Source organism: Procambarus clarkii, chromosome 20, assembly GCF_040958095.1.
Source record: "Procambarus clarkii isolate CNS0578487 chromosome 20, FALCON_Pclarkii_2.0, whole genome shotgun sequence".
NCBI lineage: Eukaryota > Metazoa > Arthropoda > Malacostraca > Decapoda > Cambaridae > Procambarus > Procambarus clarkii.
This window is the reverse complement of record NC_091169.1, coordinates 38,922,966-38,930,465: the sequence shown is the minus strand read 5'-3', so window position 1 is coordinate 38,930,465 and position 7,500 is coordinate 38,922,966. Positions and strand designations below refer to the sequence as shown.

The following is a 7,500-nucleotide window of genomic DNA, read 5'->3' as shown; positions in this document are numbered from 1 at the left end:
ACTCAAGGAGGAGGATTTCCCACTCGAGAAGGAGGATTTCCCACTCGAGGAGGAGGATTTCCCACTCGAGGAGGAGGAGGAGGAGGATTTCCCACTCGAGGAGGAGGAGGATTTCCCACTCGAGGAGGAGGAGGAGGATTTCCCACTCAAGGAGGAGGAGGAGGAGGATTTCCCACTCAAGGAGGAGGAAGAGGAGGATTTCCCACTCAAGGAGGAGGAGGAGGAGGAGGATTTCCCACTCAAGGAGGAGGAGGAGGAGGATTTTCCACTCGAGGAGGAGGAGGAGGATTTCCCACTCAAGGAGGAGGATTTCCCGCTCGAGGAGGAGGAGGATTTCCCACTCAAGGAGGAGGAGGAGGATTTCCCACTCGAGGAGGAGGAGGAGGATTTCCCACTCGAGGAGGAGGAGGAGGATTTCCCACTCAAGGAGGAGGATTTCCCACTCAAGGAGGAGGATTTCCCACTCAAGGAGGAGGAGGAGGATTTCCCACTCAAGGAGGAGGATTTCCTGAGACGTTTGTAATGATGGCTCCTGTGTTTTCATCTCGTGCCTCGGAGCCTCTGTTTTAATGTTCCCTTTGGAAGCGTTCAAGGCGGTGTGTTGCTTCCAGGGTCGAGCTTTAGTTCCTGAGCCCTTGGTTTCCCTGTTCTGGGGTTGTTTAATGCTGCTTGTATTAGATAAATCTTGGAACATTTATCTATCACTGCGAATTCTATCATAATGCCATCTATTGAATTTCATCTCAGCAGTAGACTTACTTCCTTATCTATCACAAGTATCTAAAGATATTCTGAGCTGCATTTAGGGCCTACTGGCGAGCAAGCTTAGCGGGAGATGTGACTGCTGAAGACTGATTCTTTCACCTGAGAATAGTGGCAGATCTCAAGGCATTGGCTTACCTCCGAAACCGACCAGTAGGAACGTCCTCATTCTAATATGCCAAGCCACTGTGTCATCTGTCTGTGCCCGCAAGCCACTGTGTCATCTGCCTGTGCCCGCAAGCCAGTGTCATCTGCCTGTGCCCGCAAGCCACTGTGTCATCTGCCTGTGCCCGCAAGCCACTGTGTCATCTGTCTGTGCCTCGTCTTCTGTAGCTGCATCCATTTTCACCAGCCACTTTGTGTCTGGTGAAACGGTATTGTTGTTCTAACCAACCATCATCTATGCTAATTGCTCCATGTGTCAATCCTGACCATTTTGTGTGTGTGTGTGTGTACTCGCCTAATTTTACTCACCTAATTGTGCTTGCGGGGGTTGAGCTTTGGCTCTTTGGTCCCGCCTCTCAGCTGTCAATCAACTGGTGTACAGATTCCTGAGCCTACTGGGCTCTATCATATCTAGAGCCCAGTAGGCTCAGGAATCTGTGTGTGTGTGTGTGTGTGTGTGTGTGTGTGTGTGTGTGTGTGTGTGTGTGTGTGTGTGTGTGTGTGTGTGTGTGTGTGTGTGTCCCTGAATTACAAACACAGGTAATAATTAAGCTTCATCTCCTGTGTTTTGATCGATCTTGTGTGTAGGGACGAAACGTTCCTCCTATCCAGCTTTTCCAGGCGTTTCTTCACATTTTGTTCTCATTATTTGTAATATTATATTAAGCTTTTTGTTTTTAAGCTTAAGCTGTATTCTTTCAGATCCGCCGAGTGTGTGTTAGCTGACTTACAAATAGATTCTGGAATCTTTTGTTTAGTACTTCAAGTATTCCCTCGTCATATTCTGTTGATCGTCCATTTCTCTCCTTTTTTTCTCTTTAGTCTGCTTATTAATTTTACCTTCTTACGTTATTCAACATGTTTGGATCAGGATGTAATGTCATGTCAATACTGCTTCTCTGATTATCTTCTTTCTCTCACATATTCATTTTTCTCATTCCTTTATACGCTGTTTTTTTTCTGTTTCGTTATCTAGACCATCCTTCACTGTTCTTGTGCTCCAAGCATCTTTATTCCAACACTTGGCTGTTATTACACTTTTATCTTAGAACTCCTATAGGTGGTGTAAGTCTTTAGTTGTGGGTCCATCATTTCCAGTGGTGCTTCTTGTTGTTTTAGATTCAGCTACTTAGAACAAAAGTTGCAAAGTAGCACGGGCTATGGTGAGCCCGTAGTGGACTTACCTGGCACGGGAACGGGGCTGTAACTCTGATTAAAACCCTTCCGGTGGTGATTTGTCTCGCAAGACCTCTTTCCTGTTGCGTTCGTTCTGGGGAGTCTGTGTCTTACAAGTAGGCATGTTTACAGTGTGTGAAGTCTCCAAGATGTTCTCAGCTAAAAGTGAATGCAATGGTCGTGCTTCAGCTCCTCGTCCTGCCTTACGTACCTTGCCTTTTGTACCTTAGGTCACCGCGGCCCGGTCTCTCTGTCCAGGGGCCAGATTCACGAAAGCACTTACGCAAGCACTTATGAACGTGTACATCTTTCCTCAATCTTTGACGGTTTTGGTTACATTTATTAAACAGTTTACAAGCATGAAAACTTCCCATTCAACTGTTGTTATTGTTATAAACAGCCTCCTGGTGCTTCGGAGCTCATTAACTGTTTAATAATTGGAAACAAAGCCGCCAAAGATTGAGAAAAGATGTACAGGTTCGTAAGTGCTTGCGTAAGTGCTTTCGTGAATTTGGCCCCAGGTCTCCCGGTTGGTGGGCTGGTCGACGAGGCTGTTAGATGCAGCTGCTTGCAACCTGACGTGTGAATGACAGCCCAGTTGATCAGGTATCCTTTGGAAGTGTTTTACCAGTTTCTCGTTTGAGGACCGTGAGAGGTCGGCCAGTTATGTTTAGAGGGATAGTGATGAAAAATCTTGGACCCTTAATGTTGAAAGAATTGTCTCAGCGTACCTATTGCACTTTACATTTTCAATGGGGCTATTTTGCACTTCCTGCCATACCTCCTGATCTCACTAAAGTCTAGCATAGTGACTCGGTTCCTCGATTTTCTTGTTATATAATATGTAGACGAGAAGTCACAATAACGTGGCTGATATATGTTGACCAAACCACACACACTAGAAAGAGAAAGGACGACGACGTTTCGGTCCGTCCTGGACCATTCTTACAATCGACGTGAGAATGGTCCAAGACTGACCGAAACGTCGTCGTCCCTTCACTTTCTAGTGTGTGGTTCGGTCAACTTGTTATATAATACATTTATGCAATGAAAATGATGTATTCAGTTAGCTTCACTTATTGACATCTGCAACACTGATATTGTTTATTCTGACGTCTCTGAGAGTGATCTGCTTCTCTAATTCTCATCAAAAGTTCATAGCTTTTTGGTCTTCTTTGACAATCTTCCTTAGAATCTTATGTCATGTCTAACGTTTCCTGCTCTTTGGTGTAGTGAGGTCCAGTTCTGTCGGTCTGTCCACGGAGCTCAAGCCCCTCACCTCGGGACCGAGTCTCGTTGCATATCTTTGGTCCTTTCTAGCTTTGTTCTGCGTTTCGTTTGGTAGGGATTCTGTTCCTTCGCTGGGTACTGGAAAGTAGGTCTTACACAGGGCATAAATAGCACTCGGGAGACTTCTTTGTCCAAGTGTGTGTGTGTGTGTGTGTGTGTGTGTGTGTGTGTGTGTGTGTGTGTGTGTGTGTGTGTGTGTGTGTGTGTGTGTGTGTGTGTGTGTAATTACCTAAGTGTAATTACCTAAGTGTAGTTACAGGATGAGAGCTACGCTCGTGGTGTCCCGTCTTCCCAGCACTCTTTGTCATATAACGCAATATGTGTTACATATTGTACACACACACACATAATAATATGTGTGTGTGTGTGTGTGTGTGTGTGTGTGTGTGTGTGTGTGTGTACTCACCTAGTTGTGCTTGCGGGGGTTTAGCTTTGGCTCTTTGGTCCCGCTTCTCAACTGTCAATCAACTGGTGTACAGATTCCTGAGCCTACTGGGCTCTATCATATCTACATTATAAACTATGAATGGAGTCAGCCTCCACCACATCACTGCCTAATGCATTCCATTGGTTAACTACTCTGACACTGAAAAAGTTCCTTCTAACGTCTCTGTGGCTCATGTGGGTACTCACACACACACTGTGGGTGTGTGTGTGTGTGTGTACACGCACGTGTGCATGTGTATGTATGCGTTCTTACTCGTGTGAGGACCTATGAAAGAGTGTTGGTGTGTGGGGTATTGGAGATTTTCCTTCCATTTCTTAAGATGAAACCCGACTAAGAGGGTACAGCGGAAGACCAGGACTGGACGGAAGGGGGGGAAGGGGAGGGATGGGGTAGCGGTGGAGCCGGGAAGTCGATCTGGAATGGGAATGTGAGGAGAGGGGGGGGAGGAGACGCTGGAATTGGGATATTGGAAATGGGAATGTGAGTAAAGGGGAATAGACGTAGGAATTGGGATATCTGGAATGTCAAGGCCGGAAGGGGTTGAATTTATGGGGTTCAAGGGTCCATATATACTGCTAGGTAACAGGAGCATCTGGGTGAAAGAAACTGGTACCAATTGTTTCCGCCTCCACCGGATATCGAACCCGGAACCGCAGGATGACGAATCCGAAGCGCTATCCACTCAACTGTCAGACCCCAAGCCCCATGTGTCGGCTGGAGTACCAGATCTGTCGACTGGAGTACCAGATTTGTCGACTGGAGTACCAGATCTGTCGACTGGAGTACCAGATCTGTCGACTGGAGTACCAGATCTGTCGACTGGAGTACCAGATCTGTCGACTGAAGTACCAACACATTACCAGACTGCTGAGCAACTTAGAGTAAAGGCAAGATTGCATTGCCGTTGCAAGCAGGTATCAAGCAAGCATACTACAAGACTCACTGCAATATAATTTGACAACATTAGGCCTAGTGGTATCTACAACACCAGTAGGTGAGGGGGGAAAAGGGTCAGTCAGAGGCTGAGTGAAGGATAATACTTCCTGATTTAGATCATTTGAGACTACAGTCAGGAAATTATTTAAATTGGATTGGATTGTTATACATTAATCCTGTGGATTGTTATACATTAATCCTGTGGATTGTTATACATTAATCCTGTGGATTGTTATACATTAATCCTGTGGATTGTTATACATTAATCCTGTGGATTGTTATACATTAATCCTGTGGATTGTTATACATTAATCCTGTGGATTGTTATACATTAATCCTGTGGATTGTTATACATTAATCCTGTGGATTGTTATACATTAATCCTGTGGATTGTTATACATTAATCCTGTGGATTGTTATACATTAATCCTGTGGATTGTTATACATTAATCCTGTGGATTGTTATACATTAATCCTGTGGATTGTTATACATTAATCCTGTGGATTGTTATACATTAATCCTGTGGATTGTTATACATTAATCCTGTGGATTGTTATACATTAATCCTGTGGATTGTTATACATTAATCCTGTGGATTGTTATACATTAATCCTGTGGATTGTTATACATTAATCCTGTGGATTGTTATACATTAATCCTGTGGATTGTTATACATTAATCCTGTGGATTGTTATACATTAATCCTGTGGATTGTTATACATTAATCCTGTGGATTGTTATACATTAATCCTGTGGATTGTTATACATTAATCCTGTGGATTGTTATACATTAATCCTGTGGATTGTTATACATTAATCCTGTGGATTGTTATACATTAATCCTGTGGATTGTTATACATTAATCATCTGACTATTGAATAATCGCGTCAGCAACTCGCTCGCGGGCAGTGAGTGCATTATTCACCACATTGCAGTAACGGAGTTAATGTTTAAAGGGAGAAACACCGCATGAATGAAAGTTAGATTCTATAGAGAATTTTACGTCAGTGAATGGATGAACGGATTTGTGTTTCTGTAATTTTTCATTTACAATACACTTATCATGCTCTCTCATTACAGAAGTGGTTGAGTCGTATTGTTCTTGCAGTTTAAGTAGTTTGTTGCGAGGGTAATGCTTGACCTCTGACCTCTGGCTTTTCTCTCTTGTTTTGAAGTCAGTCCGGTTGCCTTGAAAACTGACGGTAGGTCTTACCCACCCACCTACCTCTCTACCTATCTACTTACCTGCCTGCCTACCTATCTACCTGCCTGCCTACCTACCTATCTGCCTACCTACCTACCTATCTGCCTGCCTACCTACCTATCTGCCTGCCTACCTACCTACCTACCTACCTACCTACCTATCTATCTACCTATCTATCTACCTATCTACCTACCTATCTACCTACGTATCTATCTACCTACATATCTACCTATCTATCTACCTACCTATTTATCTATCTACCTATCTATCTACCTACCTATCTATCTATCTACCTACCTATCTACCTATCTACCTATCTACCTACCTATCTATCTACATACCTATCTACCTACCTACCTATCTACCTATATACCTACCTACCTATCTATCTACCTATCTACCTACCTATCTACCTACCTATCTATCTACCTACCTATCTACCTATCTATCTACCTACCTATCTACCTACCTATCTACCTATCTATCTACCCACCCAAACCCACCCCAATCACCCACGTTTTGTTTTTTGTCGCAAATGTGAAACGAATTGTTGAAACTTGGTTTCCTTGCTCCTGGTTTAGTTGTGATAACGACTGCATAGGAGAGATAGGCGGAGATTTATTACGAAAGACTATGTATTTACTCACCTAATTCCTCATTCACTAATTAATAACTCACTCACCTATGTACCCACTCAACATTGGACTGTGTACTCACCTAATTGTACTAGTCTAACTGTGCTTGCGGGGGTTGAGCTCTGGCTCTTTGGTCCCGCCTCTCAACCGTCAATCAACAGGATGTGCAGATGCCTAAACCTATTGGGCTCTATCATATCTACACTTGAAACTCTGTATGGAGTCAGCCTCCACCACATCACTTCCTAAACGCACACACTTCCTCACACACACACTTCGTGTGTGTGTGTGTGTGTGTGTGGTCAGAGGTGATTAATCTGAAGCATCCTGGCGTGTAAGAAGTGTAAGAGATGGATTATGTTAACAGTAATCGATCGATCAGAAGACTGAATAATTCCCAGATGGAGCAGGAGAGAGAGTGAGAGAGAAAGGGGGGTTCAGAGGATCAGGAAGAACGGGGTGAGGGATCAGAAGGAAGGGAGGCCAGGGCTATGGGGTGAGGGCTCAAGGAAGTTGTGATAAGGGAGAGAGGACATTCGCTATCAGTTGATGATAACGCTGCAGGCATCCACGCCGCTTGCGTCTCTGCTATCATTAACCCAGATTATGCAAATTACCGGCAATGGATGGATGTCCCTGTGCCCTGCTCCTCTATCCTTCCTCGTATCCTCTTCATCCTCCACTCCCCTCTCTTACATATCTTCCTTTCCCTGAGAACCCCGTCTTACAGCAATCTTTGGCCATGCCCTTACCGAGAGTACCAAGCCTGACATTCTCGGTACTCCACGGTACTTCCTCCTCGTCTCTCCTTCCTCTTAAGTTCCCACTCAGCTCTTTTAGATTACTACTTCTTCCTCTTTCTGCGTCTCTTAGTCAACATCTT

The 7,500-nt window shown here is 44.3% G+C and overlaps 1 protein-coding gene across 2 annotated transcripts in view; it reads left to right on the top strand.

Moving 5' to 3' along the window:
* The window catches only part of LOC123755346 (Transmembrane O-mannosyltransferase targeting cadherins 3), a 672,781-nt gene that overhangs the window by 544,024 nt on the left and 121,257 nt on the right, over positions 1–7,500 (top strand). The window lies entirely within an intron of this gene.